Genomic DNA, 19,005 nt, shown 5'->3' with positions numbered 1-19,005 from the left:
GTAAACCAGAGCACAGTAACAATCTGTTATAAATAACTATTTACTTGTAATTAATTTATTTTTGCAATAAGTAAGCAAGCTAATATGACAAGGTTCGTCATGAAATCCCATTGGGTGATCTTGCCACCTCATCACATTGAGAGGGGAAAGCATTGGCGACCGTCCCTTTAAGAGTAAAGAATTACTCCTCTTATAGTCAGCAGTGGCATTTCGAGTTTATTTAGTTGGGAAATTTCTATATCGCTTTTCTCTGAAGACTTGTTTACAACCACAGCTGAAACATACTATATACCATATGAAATACACAATTAAAATAATCTACCTCCCCATCACACTCACACGTGGAAGCTTAAGAGCTGGCAATACATTCATATTTCATCACAAGGTCAGTATTAATCAGGAGAACCAAAAATATCCGAAAACCAAGAGATCCCTTGCCCTGACCAAGGCCCCTTACATTAAAGGAGACTGACACCAATTTAAAACCACTTTTTCCCATGGGATTCTATTGTTCTGCCCCAAACCTCATAGGACACAAAAGACAGTGATCCAGATTAAAACAATTTCTTTCCATGGAATCCTTTGGTTCTGCATCAAAACCCATAGGATACAAGAAACTGTTGATGGTTGGGCAATGAAACAGGATGGGAAACTGTGATAGCTCCCATCCCACCTCTTTTTCAGTTGTAAACATGGGGGTGAAGCATGATAAAAGGTAGGAGCTCTGAAGACGATTGCTGGCCTGTGTTCAGAGTTCCCTCCTTTCAGGACATTTCTGCCTCTTTTTTTCAACCCTGGAACATGTGATGAGCTCTGTGCCTCTCCATGCTTGAATAGAGGCAGAAGAGTCCTACAAGAGAGAAATTCCTCAATGTGATAAGGTCCTTAGGCAAGTTGTACATTTAACCTCAGAAAACCGCATGCTTTAGGATCACTATTAGTTGGAAGCAACTTTAAAGTAAACAATAACAAAATGCACTATTAGTATCTGTCAGCTCACCACAGCCGCTCCTGAATGAACACACGAGACTCTCTGTGGTATCACCAGGAACTTTTACTGTAGGAAACATGAACATCAGAAAAGCCAAGAATGGGAGGCTCCGGCCAACCCTCCTTTATATACCCTCCCCCTCATTTGAACAGTCTCTTCCCGCTCAGTAAAACCCCGCGCAAATTCCCCGCCAAGTCCATCAGCCGTTTCTCCTCCGAGTCCTGGGACGCAGGTGTCTTATCAATGTCAGTGACCCTGAAACTCAGAGCCACATCCAGGCTCTAGTAGCAGGGTTCTGACATGGCGTCCTCCTCCCCTTCGTCCTGGAAGGAAAAGATTAAACACAACTATTGTTCTCCGCTGTCCAGAGTTCCTTTATACTTTTTTAACAGGCTGCAATGGAATACCGGGTGTACCTTTCCTAGGTCCTTTGGTAGCCTCAGCTCATAGGTCACTTCGTTTATTCTTTTTGCTACCCTGAATGGTCCTATATAGCGTGGAGCCAATTTCTTGGATGGGAACCCCAATTTCAGGTTTTTTGTGCTCAGCCAAACCAGATCTCCTTCGCCCAATTTGTCCCCCTCTCGGCGCCTACGATCCGCAAAGAGCTTGTACTTCTTTTGTGTTTCCCGCAATGCCTCTACCACGGTTTGCCACCCTTGCTTGATTTTGGCCGGCCATTCCTCGTCGGTCTGGCCCTCCCCTTCCTTCCACTCGGGTAGCCTGGGGAAAGGTGCCACCTCCTGTCCGTATACTATTTCGAATGGGGCACGACCTGTGGCCGAATGTACGGCCCCGTTAAAAGCCATCTCAGCAAACGGAAGAAGGTCCGCCCAATCATCCTGTCTATAATTGGTGTACATCCTTAAGAATTGGCACAGTGTCTGTTGGGTACGTTCGACCCCCCCGTTGGTCGCGGGATGAAAGGCCGAGCTCAGGTTCCTTTCTGCTCCTAACAGCTGTAAGAATTTTCCCCAAAATTTTGCAGTAAATTGGACTCCCCGGTCACTAATTATCTTGTCGGGACACCCATGTAGGCGATATACATGCTTCACATACAAATCAGCAAGTTTTTCAGCTGAAGGGAGTTTTGGCAGAGCCACAAAGTGTGCCTGTTTTGAGAATAGGTCCAATATTGTCCAAATGTATCTGTGGCCTCTGCTGGGGGGTAGTTCGCCTACAAAATCCATGGCTACGCATTCCCATGGCCTCATGGGCTCCACCACCTTCTGCAATAGCCCCTGGGGCTTCCCCGGTGGTGTTTTTCCCTCTGCACATAATTCACACTGCGTGACGTACCCCCTGGCGTCTTTCCTCATTCCGGGCCACCAGCATTGTTTGGCCAACAGTTTAATAGTCCTGGTGGGGCCTAGATGACCCGCACCCTTGTTATCATGGTACTTCCTTAACATTTCTCGTCTTAAACATTCAGGAATATACAATTTCTTATTAACAAACACCAAATCCCCACACAATTCTCCCTTTTCTTTGTTTGTTAGTAACCATTTGTCCATTCCATACGCTCGCTTCAACTCTTCCTCCCATATTTCTCCTCCCCCCGTGGAAATGGCAGTACGTTTGTTTTCTTTGGCCGCTTGTGCTCGAGTTAGTACTGCCAGGCCCCATTGCTTATCAAGAAAAATACTCCCTTCAGATTCCTGAATTCTTCCCCCGTGCTGAGGCATCCGAGAGAGAGCGTCAGCGAGTATATTATGTTTCCCCTGGAAGAATCTGAGTCTGAAATCAAAACGGCTGAAATATTGGGCCCATCTAATTTGCTTCGCTGATAGTTTACGAGGGGATCTTAGATACTGTAAATTTCTATGGTCAGTCCACACCTCAAACGGTGTTCCACTTCCTTCCAGAAAGTGTCTCCAGCACTCTAGTGCTTTTAGAATCGCTAAGGCTTCTCTCTCCCAAATCGGCCAGTTTTTTTCTGTATCGCTAAACTTTTTTGACAGATAGCCACATGGCTTCAGGTTCCCCCCCTCGTCTTTCTGTAGCAGAACTGCCCCATATGCCCGGTCTGACGCATCGCAATGTAGTACAAAGGCCTTAGACATATCAGGGTGCTGTAGGACAGGCTCCTCAGTAAAACGCTTTTTAAGGGCTTCGAAAGCTTCCTGGCATTCTATTGTCCAGGTCAGTTTGGCCCCTGGGGCCTTCACTTTGGCTGTTTCTCCCCTACCTTTAGTCTTTAACAAATCCGTTAATGGCAAAGTGAGGCGCGCAAAGTCCTTGATAAATGTTCTATAGAAGTTTGCGAACCCTAGGAAGGATTGCAGCTGCTTCCGTGTTTTGGGGGCTTCCCACCCCCTCACGTCTTCTACCTTCGCAGGGTCCATCGCCACTCCCTGGGAGGAAATCCTATACCCCAGAAAGTCTATCTGGTCTTTATTGAACTCGCACTTGGCAAGCTTCGCATACAGTTTTGCTTCTCTCAACTTTTGCAGGACTTCCCTGACTAGTTCTATGTGTTGCTCCTTAGTCCGAGATACTAACAATATGTCATCTAAAAAAACAAAGACTCCCTTGTACAACAATGGATGCAACACTTCGTTGATTAATTGCATGAACGCGGCGCCTCCGCCGCACAAACCGAAAGGGAGCACACGATAATTGAATAATCCGAATGCACAGGAGAAGGCCGTCTTCCACCTGTCCTCTGGTTTAATCTGCAATTTATGGTACGCTTCAATTAAGTCCAATTTAGTGAATATCTGTCCCTCCGATAACTGGGCGATCAAGTCCTTCACTAAAGGTAGGGGGTATTTATTTACAGAACTGATTGCATTCAGGCCCCTGTAGTCAATGCAGAGCCTCAGCGTTTGGTCCTTTTTGCGCCTGAACAACACAGGCGCCCCTAGAGGGGAATTTGAAGGCTCTATGAAACCCCTCGCTAGGTTTTTATCAATGTATTTTCTCAGTTCCTCCTTTTCCCTAGCCGACATTGGGTATATTTTTGCCTTAGGAAGCTCTGCTCCTGGGACTAGCTCTATCTTCACTTCAACTCTCCGCTTCGGTGGGAAACTGTCTGCTTCCTTCTCATCAAATACGTCCACAAAATCCCGATACTCTGGGGGTAATTTATCTGCCAGTTCTGCTATCCTGATAGAGTCTTCCTCCCCCCTTTTCCCCGGCTCCCTCTCCACTTCCTGGCTCCCTCCTTCCAACTTCATCCTGAAGATCATGCTCTTATCCTCCCAGTTGATTTGCGGGTTGGCCTGCCCCAGCCATGGCATGCCTAGTATAACATTATAGCTGGCTATTTGTGATATCACAAATGACACCTTTCCTTCCCAACTCCCTATCTTACACTTTACATCTTCGGCACTGTACTTAGCTAATGATCCCGATGCTGTGGATCCGTCCAACTGCGAAAAAGCTATTGGGGATTCTAGGTTCGTTCTTTCGCATCCCAATCCCTCGGCTAATTCAGGGGAGATGATGTTCCTGGAACATCCACAATCCACAAATGCTTTGCAGGTTGCTTGTTTGCTGCCACTTTCCAGCTGAATGGGGACCACTATCATGGCTTTGTCCTGACTTACCAACCCCCCCGAGTGGTGCCTCATCGGTGGTTCTTCCTCGGCGCGTTTTCCTGCCACGGCTCTTGGTTTGGGCGGGCCTCCGCCTTCCCCTTTTCTCTGCCAGCACTCGGCAGCCCTGTGGCCCAAACGGCCGCACACGAAGCAGCCCCTCCTGCTGGTGCTCACGTTCCCTGTCGGCTCCGTTCTCCTCCCGGCTGGGGTTGATCCCTCCTTCCGGCTCCCCTCTTTCATCTGCGGCCGCTGCTGTAGCCCTCCTCGGTGCCTCCTCGCCTGGGCCAGCGATGTCTCGATGCGCCCCGCCAGCTGAATCCATCCGCGCAGTGTGTCAGGCTCATCACGATGCACCGCCCAGGAGAGGATCTCCCGCCTGAGCCCCTCTTTGAAGAGTTCTATCTTTGTCACTGCAGACCATTCCGGCACCTTTTCAGCGAGGCATTGGAACTCCTCCGCATACTCAGATACCGACCTCTGCCCCTGGGAGACGGTCTTCAACTCCTCCCTCGCCCGGATCTGCTCCAGTGGATCTCGGAAACGGGTCTCCAGGGCCCCCATAAAGCGTCGGAGTGACCCCAGACATGGGTCGCGCCGCGCGTGTAGTTGAACGTACCAGCTGGCCGCTCCCCTCTTCAACACTGCACCAATGGCCCGTACCCGGCTGGATTCCGTTCTAAAAGTGTGGGCATTGTCCTCCATATAGCCCCTCACCGTGGTCAGGAAAAAATCCAGTTCAGAGGACTCTCCCCCAAACTCGATCCTTAGTTCCTCTCGTCTCGGTAGGGGTCCCTGTGGTGGCAATCCCCAATTCTCCGCCCGTCGCAAGCCCCCTTGCGGGCCAGTGGGCCCCGCTGCTGCTTCCCTTTGTCCTGTGCCACGCCCGGCATTCGCCAGGGGCACCAGGGTCTCAGTTGGGAGCGTAGCCGGGATTCTCGGAGGCTTTTCCCCTTCGTCGTCACTCTCCTCCACCCGCGTCAGGCTCGTTTGGATCTTGGGCCGGGCACCGGGCTCCTTTCGCATTTCCCTTCCCTTCGGTGCTGGGAGGTCTGCAAAGCCCTGGCTGCTTCCCATGCTCACGTCCCACATTGAGCTAGCCCGGAGTTCCCTTCCTCGCTCCGGCTCCGCCAAAACCGCCAGGCGCTCCATCGCCCTCGACATCACTGCCAGGGTGGTCTCCATCGCCGACATCCTCTCCTCCAGAAACACCATCTTTTGCGGGCCTGGGGAAGGTGAACCTTCCTCTCCTCCGGTGCTATCTCCCCGCACCACTCCGCGCCTCTGGGTTACCCCATTTGGCTGGGCATAAGCGGTGGATGACGCCAGGGCCGCCAGCTGGTGGAACTCAGCGTCCGTCTCGGGAGTTGCCCTTTCCGACCTTCCTCCTCCGGCGCCCAAGAGCTCTTCATCCTCCACTTGCATGTTACACCTCACCGCTACAGCGGGATGGTGTCCGTATTCTTGGCTTAGTGTCAGCTCACCACAGCCGCTCCTGAATGAACACACGAGACTCTCTGTGGTATCACCAGGAACTTTTACTGTAGGAAACATGAACATCAGAAAAGCCAAGAATGGGAGGCTCCGGCCAACCCTCCTTTATATACCCTCCCCCTCATTTGAACAGTCTCTTCCCGCTCAGTAAAACCCCGCGCAAATTCCCCGCCAAGTCCATCAGCCGTTTCTCCTCCGAGTCCTGGGACGCAGGTGTCTTATCAATGTCAGTGACCCTGAAACTCAGAGCCACATCCAGGCTCTAGTAGCAGGGTTCTGACAAGTATCTATTGCATGGTAAATTTACTTAGCATCTATTTCATAGTAATGGTAATGAATCATATGATTTAAATGCAGACTTGTTCTTCTCACTCTGTTGTTGGTTTTGAGATAACAATGAAGTGTAGCTCCTACATTATTTGGGATATGGCACTGGGGTTGTTCAAACTCTTTCTCCCAGGTTTTTTCTGAGGGTGAAATTTAGGCAGTATATATGGGCAAAAGGAGAGGTGGGTAACATATCATCATCATCATCATCATCATCATCATCAATCTATATATATAAAAGGGTAATGAAATTTCGGCCTAGGACAAAACAACAAAACTACACATCCCAGAAACACTAAACTTGGCAGCACAACCCCTCATCCATGCCTCTAGGTTCATACAACAAAAAGAAAAGAAAAATAAAGTCCTAATTAGAGGGAGATAAATAATTATTTTTATCCAATTGCTGTCAGTTAGAAGGCTAAGCTCCGCCCACTTGGTCTCATAGCAACCCACTCAGCCCAGGGGACAGGCAGAGTTAGGCCTCACTTAGGCCTCTTCCACACTGCCTATAAAATACAGATTATCAGATTTTAACTGGATTATATGGCAGTGTAGATTCAAGGCCCTTCCACACAGCTATATAACCCATTTATAATGGACTTAATGTAAGGTAAAACCTTTACCCTTTACCTTAACTACCACCAATTCCTCAATACTTTATTTCCCATACCACCATACTTCACCACAGCAACGCGTGGCCGGGCACAGCTAATAATAATAATAATAATAATAATAATAATAATAATAATAATAAATCTCTTGTGAACACAGTGAAAAGTATTGTGTGAAGGACAATCTAGATCTGGAAAATGGCACAGAGGTATATGCCATCCAGGCATTAAGCCCAGAAACCAATACATTCTGAATTACTATGAGATCAGTCATAGATTTCCCACCATATTATGTATTTTTGACCAATAGAGATGTTGAGAAGCCATAATGCAAAAGGAATAGTTTTTTTTCATCATTCAGCAACATGAAACAGTTGCCTTTCTCTAGAAATCTTTAGGTCCTTCAGCATGACCTTCCAGATTATACTGGGAGAGCTAGAAATTCCTGGAGAGATGTTCCCTCCCTCTAGGAATCTCTAGGTCCTCCATCACATTGACCTTTGTGGTTCTCCAATGCCATTGGTGATGGCCTCCTTAAGCTGAAATCAGGGGCTCTTCTCCAAACAGATTGGGACGCCTGTGCTATGTTTGAGGCTTATATAGGGATGTCGGCTTGCCCGGTCGTGTTATATCCCTCAAAGGTTGTCTCACAGTGCAGTACACACTGTACCAAGATAAGCAATTTATGGAGTTCCGGATGTAAAGTATCCCCCCATCTTTATCACTACTGTTATTGCGCCGTATTTGCTTCTTTCACACTGTACAATTTTTGCCCTTTTTATTATTGTTGCCGCTGCTGCTTTGGAAATGACAGGCCCTTCATCCTAAGCATTTTCCTCTGCTGAGCAGCAGCTTCGATGCCAGAAGGCTTAACTTATCTCTCTAGTTCAGTAAGCCGATGCTAAACCCATCGTAAGATACAGGAGGGACGTGCACGTTTTGTGTGTGTGGTGTGTGCTAAAAATAAAAGCTGCCTTTGAGGTTGTTTCCTCCCGCCTGCCATTGACTGACTTGTGGGTTGTGAGATGGGAGGAGGCAGGAAAGACTTTCCTCCCATTTAGGTGCCATTCTATATTTCAAGGCTGAAAAACAGAGTGGCCAGAATACACAAAAGCTAAACAAAGGGGAACGCAGAGAGGAAGGTCAGCTCAAAGGGAGAAAATGTTTTTGCATATTTTCTTTCCTGCCAGAAAAAAAATTGAAAATTGTTTCCCCTGTTTGTTGAATACTTGCTGGAAAAGGATTTTGGAATGAAGTCTAAGTTCTCGATCTACACTGCCATGATAATGCAGCTCAATCTGCATTATAGGAGTCTACACTGACCCTTAAAACCTGGCTGTCGATCTCTGCACTAGATGTAGCCTTTAAACTATCTTCAAAGGCAGCCCCACATAGAGAGTGTTGCAGTAGTCCAAACAGGATGTGACTAAGGCGTGGACTACTATGGCCAGATCTGGTGTCTCAAGGTACGGGCGCATCTGGCACACACATTTTAACTGTGCAAAGGTGCTCCTGGCCACCGCCGACACCTGAGGTTCCAGGGTCAGCGATGAATCCAGGATCACCCCCAGACTGCAAACCTTTGCCTTCAGAGGGAGTGTGACCCTGTCCAGCACAGGCTGCAACCCTTTGCCCTGTTCTGCCTTTCGACTGACCAGGAGGACCTCTGTCTTGTCTGGATTTAGTTTCCTCTTGTTGGCCCTCATCCAATCCATAACTGATGACAGGCACCGGTTCAGGACCAGAATGGCATTTTTGGTTTTTGGTGGAAAGGAGTAATAGAGTTGGGTGTCATCTGCATAAATTTGACACCACACTTCAAAACTCTGGATGATCTCTTCCAATGGTATCGAAAGCCGCTGAGAGGTCCAGGAGGACCAGCAGGGACACCCCCCCCCCCCGGTCTAGCTCTCTTCATAGATCATTTATTAATGACTTGGATGAAGAGTTAGAAATGCTCCAATTCTGTGGAACTCATTGCCTCCATATGTTAGAGCAATGTCGGAGTTGCAACCTTTTGTAAAAGCACTCAAGACTTGGCTGTTTGGTTGTGCATTTAAGTAAATCAGATCTAATTTGCCAAATAGTCACTGTTGAATGTTTTTATGTTGAATGTTTTTAGGTTGAATGTTTTTATGTTGAATGTTTTTATGTTGAATGTTTTTTATATTGTGGAATGATATTTTAAATTGTAAGTCGCTCGGAGCACTCTGGTGGAGAGCGACTAATTAAGAAATAAAGTGAAGTGAAGTGAAAGGCATGATCATCAAGTTTGCAGATGACACCAAACTGGGAGGGAGAGCCAACACTCCAGAAGACAGGAGCAGAATTCAAAACGATCTTGACAGACTAGAGAGATGGGCCGAAACTAACAAAATGAAGTTCAACAGGGACAAATGCAAGATACTTCACTTAGGCAGAAAAAATGGAAATCAAAGATATAGAATGGGGGACGATTCCTTGCTCCACAGCAGTAAGTGTGAAAAAGATCTTGGAGTCCTCGTGGACAACAAGTTAAACAATGTGATGCACTGGTGAAAAAAGCCAATTAGATTTTGGCCTGCATAAATAGGGGAATAGCATCTAGATCCAGGGAAGTCATGTTCCCCCTCTATTCTGCCTTGGTCAGACCACACTTGGAATAATGTGTCCAATTCTGGGCACCACAGTTAAAGGGAGATGTTGACAAGCTGGAAAGAGTCCAGAGGAGGGTGTCTAAAATGATCAAGGGTCTGGAGAACAAGCCCTATGAGGAGCGGCTTAAAGAGCTGGGTATGTTTAGCCTGCAGAAGAGAAGGCTGAGAGGAGACATGATAGCCATGTACAAATACGTGAAGGGAAGTCATAGGGAGGAGGGAGCAAGCTTTTTTGCTGCTGCCTTGGAGACAAGGACGCGGAACAATGGCTTCAAACTACAGGAAACGAGATTCCACCTGAACATCAGGAAGAACTTCCTCACTGTGAGAGATGTTTGGCAGTGGAACTCTCTCTCTGCTTCGGAGTGTGGTGGAGGCTCCTTCTTTGGAGGCTTTTAAGCAGAGGCTGGATGGCCATCTGCCGGGGCAGAGCCAGCCCTAGGTATTTTTCAAGTGTAGGCAAACAGAATTTTGCCCCCCCCCCCCCCCCAAACCAATCACTGAAAAATAAAAGCGTTGGATAAGCAAAAATGTTGGATAATAAGGAGGGATTAAGGAAAAGCCTATTAAACATCAAATTACATTAAGATTTTACAAATTAAGCACCAAAACATCATGTTTTACAACATATCAACAGAAAAGCAGTCTCGACTGTGCCCCCATATGTTTTGTGCCCCAAGTGACCGCTTATTTTGCCTCATTGTTGGACCGGCTCTGTGCCGGGGTACTTTGAATGCGATTTCCTGCTTCTTGCAGGGGGTTGTACTGGATGGCCCATGAGGTCTCTTCCAACTCTATTATTCTATGATTCTATGATCCACCAAGACGAACAATGCCGTTTCAATTCAGTAACCAGGCCTGAAACCAGATTGAGATGGACCCAGATCATTAGTTTTATCCAAGAAACTTTGGAGTTGGGAGGCCACCACCTTTTCTAAAACCTTGCCCAAGAAGGGGAGATTTGACACTGGCCGGTAGTTGTTCAATTGAGTGGGACCCAGTGCTGGTTTCTTTAACTACTGCCTCCTTGAAATCTAATTGCCATTAGATTAAGGAGTTATTAACCAGCATCTTCGCCCACTCCTCCAGCCCCCTTGGCCGATTTTATAAGCCAGGATGGGCAAGGGTCCAGAGAATAAGTGGTTGGCCTCATTCCTCCTAAGATCTTGTCCACATCCTCGGGCCGAACAAGTTTAAAGGAATCCATTAAACAAGGACAAGCAGATGCCGCATTACATCCTCAGAGACTGCATTAACACTGGTGTCTAAGTCAGAACTGATCAGAGCGATTTTATCCACAAAGAACCTAGCAAACTCTTCCCAATGAGCTGCTGATTGGTCAGAGATTCCTGACTGAGCAAGGTTTACAAGTCCTCTGACCATTGGAAACAGCTCTCTCAGGCGGTTCTTTGCAGATGTAATGTTGGTGGCCCAGGAGCCATATTTGATAGCCTCCAACATTTCACAGAGGAAAAACAAACCATGGAATAAAAGCTACCTAGTATTGATGGCAGTACATCTCCTTCTCTCATTTCTTCCTGCTGAATTAATAGATTATACACTCCTTTTGCAATTTGAAATCAATTAGCACCAATTGAAGCAAGTTAAAAATTAAAATGGGAAGATAAGGCAGAAAACGGGACATTTTTAAAACAGCTGAACAGATGGGATGGCTAATTTGCATTGCTTATGTCAAATTGGGACTGTTGGAGGGTATCTATTGTGTACGCACAATGTTCACAGTTGCACATTGCACATATTTCCTCTGGAGAAAGGCTTGAAAAAATCTATATGACCTATTACAGTTGGGAAGTTAAAAAAAATCCTGCCTTGCACATATGGCAAGACCTTTAAATCATCTGTACAACCTTGTCATGAAAAGGACAGTGGTTCCACTATTAAGCGGGAAAGGGTTCCTGACATTAATATTCCGGTTAGCCCAGTGCTGCGCGACAGCTCCGAACATGGGCAGCCGGCCAACATTGCATTAGTTAAATATCCCGTTTTATGAAGCAAAGTTTGCATCCTTAAAGCAATTTATGAAATCGCTCCAAATGTTTTAATTCTAGGTTTCAATTCCACACCACTTCCTAAACATTTATTTAAATAAAATGGTTCTGTGTAATTATCAATTTGGTGATGTCTCCTTCTCTGTGTAATATACCCACGTTGGCTCACATGGAACAAATCCCCACCCTTCTTTTCTAAGCTCATGCTCTGAGAAAAGAATAATGAGAGAAGAGCAGGAGCTATGCGAATCTTAATTAGGCCAACTGCAAAAGAGGATATTGTTCTATTTCATGAGTAGAACTCAGAGTCAAGGAGATATCTGGTGGCAGAACGGCTTCCGGTTGACTAAGGATCCATCTACACCGTAGAAGTAATGCAGTTTGAAACTGCTTTAATGACCATGCCTCAATATGGAATAATGGTAGTTGTAGTCTTAAAAGGCCTTTATCCTTCTCCACCAAAGACTGATGGTCCTAATCAAACTATGACCGAAGGTTGGTAGTTCAAATCCGCGGGACAGGTGAGCTCCCGTTGTTAGCCCCAGCTTCTTCAACCTAGCAGTTTTTTTTCGTGTCAGGAGCAACCAGAGTTGCTTCTGGAGTGAGAGAATTGGCCGTCTGCAAGGATGTTGCCCAGGGGACACCTGGATGTTCTGATGTTTTACCATCCTTGTGGGAGGCTTCTCTCATGTCCCTGCATGGAGCTGGAGCTGATAGAGGGAGCTCATCCGCACTCTCCCCGGGTGGGATTCGAACCTGGCAGCTTTCAGGTCAGCAACCCAACCTTCAAGTCACGAGGCTTTTATCCCCTTGGCCACCAGAGGCTCCTAGCAGTTTGAAAACATGCAAATGTGAGTAGATCAATAGGTACTGCTTCTGCGGGATGGTAAATGGCGCTCCATGCAGTCATGCCGGCCACATGACCTAGGAGGTATCTATGGACAACGCAGGCTCTTCGGCCTAGAAATGGAGATGAGCACCAACTCTCAGGGCCAGAAGGGAAAGCTTTTACCTTTATCTGTGTTTCATTGTTTCTAGGCATTGAATGTTTGCCTTTGTGTTTGTGCATGTTGGAATCCGCCCTGAGTCCCCTCGAGGAGATAGGGCGAAATACAAATAATAATAATAATAATAATAATAATAATAATCAAGTTCAAGTTCACTTTATTATGGTCAATAACCAGCTCATATCATCATCATCATCATCATCATCATCATCATCATCATCATCATCATCATCATCACTATGAATACCAAGATTCCATATCATTGATCCAAGGCAGTTGTAGTGGTATTAAAATGCATTAATTCTATAGTATAGCTGCATCCTTTGACATTAGTAATAGATTCACTTGTGGAATAAATGGACAGGGAATCAGGTTGGGAACTAATATGCAGACAAGACTAAAGGAGACAAGAAGATAAACTCTGAGGAACTATCTTTCATTGATCCAGGAAAACACCTTTACTTGTTGCATTGTTACACATTTATAAAGGCCTTCCTGGTGTGAATCCATATAACTCAAAGCTTCCTAAATGCTATTGATGGAACCAAATGTGTACAAGGTTCTAGACTAGATCAGACCCATAAGACGCACAGCGGTAATTCATTTACTCTTGGGAGTGCTGCGACTTGGGCGAAATGGCCATTTGCTAGTTCCTGCTCCTATAAGGTATGATTTTTTAAAACACTCTCAATAGTTCCTCTTAACCAACTGCTGTAGATTTTATTTCTTTAGTGCTTTTTCCCATTATGCGGCCACCCAGGTTTTGGCTACCTACAGTACGTCTCGCGCGACAGCGGTAATGAAAACAGTAATTTCCACAAACGCCTAACTGTGAAGGAGCCGCGAAGAGTTGAAAAGAAACTCAGCTGGAAAACAGAGACCTCTTGAAGCCCTTAGTAACTGGCATCCATATAAAGCGACTGACTCTTAGTGACAGTTTTGCTTAAAGCCTTTAGTACAGCTGGTTACATGACTGCCTTGGATGCATGGTGGTTGATATAGCCATTAATATCTCTGCTCGAATAAAGAAGCCGAACCTCTTGAACATTCAAGCCATTATTACTAAGGCTAAGGGTTTTCTTTTGTTGTTTGGTTGGCAAAAAAATGAAGATCTTCTTATTGGAAACCTGCGTAGCTGCCGCAGGTGGAGAAGTGGTAATAAATCAACAAGAAAGGTAGGAGTGTAGCTAAAAGAGAGGGTGGGAAATAGGGGTGTTGACCCCCCCAATAAAAAAATTGGCCTCTAGTGAAAATTTTATTTAATTTACAAATGTACACCATGGAGTTCAATAACTCCAAACTATATTTGAGCATTTAGAAAAATACCCATTGAACACCCAGAGGGAAATGCAGGCAAAGCACAGTCCACAAGAGTCATGAATGCAGCCACCTCCAGGGATGCATCTACACTGTAGAATTAATGCAATTTGACACCACTTTAACTTCCACAGCTCCATGCTGTAGAATCTTGGGAGTACTTTGGTGAAGCAGCAGGACTTTTTGGCAGAGAAGGCTTTGAAAACAACAACTCCCATGAATTCGTAGCATTAAAGTGGTATCAAACTGCATTCATTCAAGTCTTTGTGAGTTTGAATTCTTTTTGGCAATATTCATCACAAATTCTACAATTTTACCTCCGTTTAACTTTTATCTGGGATTCCTTCTTTCATGTTTTCCCCTCAAGAACTATTCTAGTAATTTCTGTGCAGATGACGTCAATAACCCACAATTTGGAGAGCAAGGTGAACGTGCATATGATTTATACACTACTACCATGTTAACCAAAAATAAGACAGTGTCTTATATTAATTTTTACTCCCAAAGATGCTCTAGGTCTTATTTTCAGGGGATGTCTTATTTTTCCAAGAAGAAGAATTCACATTTATTATTGAACAAAAAAATTAACATTTATTATATACTGTACAGTAGCTGTCATCATAAACCAGCATAACCAGACAAACTGTGAATCCTATCAAGAATTTCTTGTTACTACCATTATTTCCATGTACAACACTTTATGGTACGTACATTTACTGATCCTGCATGCTCTGGTGTTCTGTTCGGTGGGCATGCTTCCAAACAAAAACTTTGCTAGGTCTTACTTTCGGGGGAGGCCTTATATTTAGCAATTCAGCAAAACCTCTACTAGGTCTTATTTTCTGGGGATGTCTTATTTTAGGGGAAACAGGGTAGCTGTGCCCGGCCATTCTTTGCTGTGGCGTAGTTTGCTGGTATGGAAAATAAAGTAACGAGGAAGTGGTGGTATTTAGTATATGTTATATGCATATATATATGTACAAAATGCGTAAGGTTGTGTGTGAACTACAACTCACATCATTTCTGGTTAACCCCCCAAAAGTCCATGAGTACTTAAAGTCTGTTATGTTGAGCAAGTTTGGTCTAAATGCATCATTGCTGGGGTTCAGTCTGCTCTCTGGCTGAAAGGTAAACTGGAACTTCCTCTATGGTGAGCCAGTCCCTTTAAACTCCCCCCATGGCTGCAAAGCCTTGCTGACCTGACAGCTTACCTGCCTGACTCCATCTTGGCTCACTGGAACACACCAAAGGGCTCTGAACATGTACAGAGAAGCCCTTGGACCAAGGAAATGCACTCTGCCCATGCACAGAGGACCCTTTGTGCCGCGTCTAAGGGGAAGCAGGACCTACCTTGGGGCTTCATTGTATTGAGAAGTCTGTCTTTGTCGGTTTTTTTTCTCCATGCGCTGGAGGAGGGTGGGACTAGGGGGTGATTTCTGGCATATGCGCCGTGTGCTTTTCTTAATTTTTGGGATTTTTCTGCCCTTTTAGTCTGTGTTTTTTTGTTTTTTGTTTTTTGTGTCTTAGTCACTCCTTGGGATGTGTGGGGTTTTGTGGCTAAATTTGGTGTGATATGCTCCAGAGGTTTTGTTGTTTCTTCTGTCCTAAAAACAGACAGAACATTTATATATATTCTAGCTGTGCCCGGCCACACGTTGCTGTGGCTGATGGGAATCATTTGTTGACCAGGTGGAATAGCAGTGAATAGCTTTGCAGCCTTTAAATCTGGGTGTTTTTTGTTTACGTGAATCCTTGTTTGGTGAGCTGGAATAGAATGGAATAGGTTTGCTGCTTGGAAGGCTGGGTAGTTGCGTTGTAGGGAAATGGTTTTTTAGCCAATTTGAATTGCACTGAATAGCCTCAGTGTTTGAAAGACTGACTGCTTTCTACATAGGGGCATCCTTTCTTGGGCACTGGGCAGGCTGAATGAGACGGAGTAGCCTCATGGGTTGAAACCCTAAGGGTGTACTATCAAGGGGAAATGTTGCTTGATTAGGTTGAATAGCAGTGAATAGCCTTGCTGTTTGCAAGCCTGGTTGCTTCCTGCCTGGGGGAATCCTTTGTTGGGAGGTGTTAGCTGGCCCTGGTTGTTTTGTGTCTGGTATTCCCATTTTCAGAGTGTTGTTCTTTATGTAATGTCCTGATTTTAGAGATTCTATTGTTTTGTATTATTACACCACAGTAATTTTAGGTATTATATTTGTTGCCTGAGAGTACAGGCAGGCAGCTCCTTTTTCCAATCCCTGGAAGAGAGAGAGAGAGGCCCCTCCTCCGACCACCATGGGGCCTTCCAGCCAGGCAGACGGGTGGGTTTTTAAGGCCCCGTGGAGGTTTTTGATGGGATTTTTTGTTGTATCAACCTAGAGGCATGGATGATGGGTTGTGTTGTCAAATTTCGAGGTTGGGTGGCCTTTAGTTTTGTTGTTTTGCTTGGTGCCGCGATTCCATCACACACACACACACACACACACACACACACACACATATAGCGACAGATATATGGAAGTTTACTATGGAATCACAAAAGGCAAGCGTGAATTAAGACAAGATTAAATGGGATAAACATCATGATGTGCCTGCATCTTAACGGCAGCGTATTTCAACTGAAAGCAGAGGATGTGGGATCAGCATTCATTTTCTATTGCATATTCATGCATGAAGATATGATGGTCTTAAACAAAATGCCTTTTGTTTACTGGGAGTAATGAAGTATAACTAAGCTAAATTCCAGTGCATCACAACTTAATTATGTCTCACGGGTTATTGTTTTCGGTAGCTTCCGGAAATAGCTTGCCTACGTTCAAGAGAGAAACCACTGACAGAAAGTGCACCGGACTTGGAAAAAGTTACTTCTGTCTCTGGAATCGTACAGCAGGCATGTCCATTCTGACTGGGGGATTCTCAATCCTCCAAAGTATTTTTTCCAAGCTCTGCTATGGCATTTATGCTCTGCCAGCAGGCTTGAGGGGCCCCTGGTGGTGCAGAGGGTTAAACCGCTGAGCTGCTGCTGACCAAAAATTGGCTAGTTCAAATCTGGGTAGTGGGGTGAGCTCTCACTGTTAGCCCCAGCTTCTGCCAAACTAGTAGTTCAAAAACATGCACATGTGAGTAGATCAATAGGTACTGCTCCAACGGGAAGGTAACGGCGCTCCATGCAGTCATTGTCTGGGAACATCCAGACAAAAAGTCCATAATCCAGGAACAGATTGAATATGACATTCCAAGATCCATAAGTTTCGACACCAGTCTATGTGGGAGGATTGTGTTAAATGCAAAATTAAAGTTTGCCAAACTTCTGATGGAAAGTGACCAAAGAACATTTTCTAGACATTGCTAGATTCTCCAGTGCTGTTCTATGGCATTCAAAGCTCTTTGCACAGAACTGAAATTGTATTCAATGGACTTGCATAAAAAGAGGGACTACGGCACTTGAGAACATTCTGAAGATGAGACTTTGATTTACCTATTAGCACAGAAAGAAAGACTTATAATTTCAGGAACTCTATAGAAGATGTGCTGTCACACCCTTTTATAGTGCAATGCACTATGAACTAGCTTGGCATTAAGTAATGGGCGTGTTTTTGTGCCCTTCCCATAGCCCTGTTGCCAAGTATACAATGGTTCATTATCACAAAGCCCACCAGACGGCATCGACCCTTCCGCCAAGTAGATCTGTGTTCTATAAATCGGATGCTGAGGCTTTGAAGATTTGTGACACCTTTGAAGCAGTTAAATCAAACTTGCAAATTGCAATGATGAGGTTCGAACCGGCATTATGATTTCCCTGACGTTCTTTCGATGACATGATTGCTTCAGTGCTGTGATGGATCGACTGGGGTGGTGGTGCTCTCTTCCGATATTGCATTTGTAAAAAAATCTATTTCCCTCCCTGAGTCTTTTCTGACCCTGAAAGATTGTCACAGTGCGATCAAGGATGAAGGAAATGTCAGCCTCAGTTAGAGACAGCCAGTCTACCATGTAAATACCCTGGTAAGGCTCAGTGTCCTACTTCAGAAACAATACAAAAGCATTTCATCTTCAGGTGTAGAGTGCATTTGGTCTGGGATTTCAAACAATAACAGCTGGATGTATATAATGAAGCAGAACTAGTGGAAGCATACCATAGGATAGTACCAAAGGACCCAGAAAATACCTTTAAATATATATTTTTAAAGAATATATATTTACATTTAAATATATATTTAAATATATATATAAGGATGCCAAAGGCCTCCTCTGAGCATGAACAGAGTGCCATTTTTTCCAAAGATGCCGGGAAACCATCTCTGAGCATGGGCAGACTACCACCCTTTCCAAAGATACCAACAGACTTCTGAGCATGAGCAAAGCGCCATCACTTCCAAAGATGGCAGAAGGCCTTCTCTGACCATGAACAGAGTGCCAGTCTTTCCAAAGATGCCGGCAAACCTTCTCTGAGCATGGGCAGACTACCACCCTTTCCAAAGATACCACAGACTTCTGAGCATGAGCAAAGTGCCATCACTTCCAAAGATGCCAGGAGGTATTCTTCAAGCATGGACAGAGTGCTCCCCTTTCCAAAGATGCTGACAAACTGCTACCTTTCCCAAAGATGCTGGCAGACCTTTTCTGAGCATGGACAGAGTGCCACCTTTCCCAAAGATGTCGGCAGGCCTTCTCTGAGCATGGGCAGAGTGTCACCCTTTCCAGGAGCAAGCCTAGACAGTTCCAGAGAGGTCTGCTTGCATTGCAAATCCAAAATCAATTAATTTTGTGTTAAGACTTGGGTCCCATCTCCAATATTGTTTAAAAATATATATTTTATATATTTATAAGTGAAATTGTCTGTCAGTCCCATGGACACTGTAGTTGTACTCTATTTGCATTTTGCTCAGTGCCTATGGTTGACATAGACTAGAATGATAAATAATACATAGTATTATTTATTTATTTATTTACAGTATTTATATTCCGCCCTTCTCACCCCGAAGGGGACTCAGGGCGGATTACAATGAACACATATATGGCAAACATTCAATGCCAACAGACAAACAACATACAGTATAGACAGACACAGAGGCATTTAACATTT

At 45.1% G+C, this 19,005-nt stretch overlaps 1 protein-coding gene across 4 annotated transcripts in view; it reads right to left on the bottom strand.

Moving 5' to 3' along the window:
- Positions 1 to 19,005, bottom strand: part of LOC100566500 (connector enhancer of kinase suppressor of ras 2) — a 296,823-nt gene that overhangs the window by 77,500 nt on the left and 200,318 nt on the right. The gene's annotated exons all lie outside the window — the stretch shown is intronic.

The sequence above is a fragment of the Anolis carolinensis genome, unplaced genomic scaffold (genome assembly GCF_035594765.1).
Source record: "Anolis carolinensis isolate JA03-04 unplaced genomic scaffold, rAnoCar3.1.pri scaffold_12, whole genome shotgun sequence".
NCBI classification, from domain to species: Eukaryota; Metazoa; Chordata; class Lepidosauria; order Squamata; family Dactyloidae; genus Anolis; species Anolis carolinensis.
Note: the sequence above shows the minus strand (reverse complement) of the source record. Positions and strands in the feature narration are given on the sequence as shown.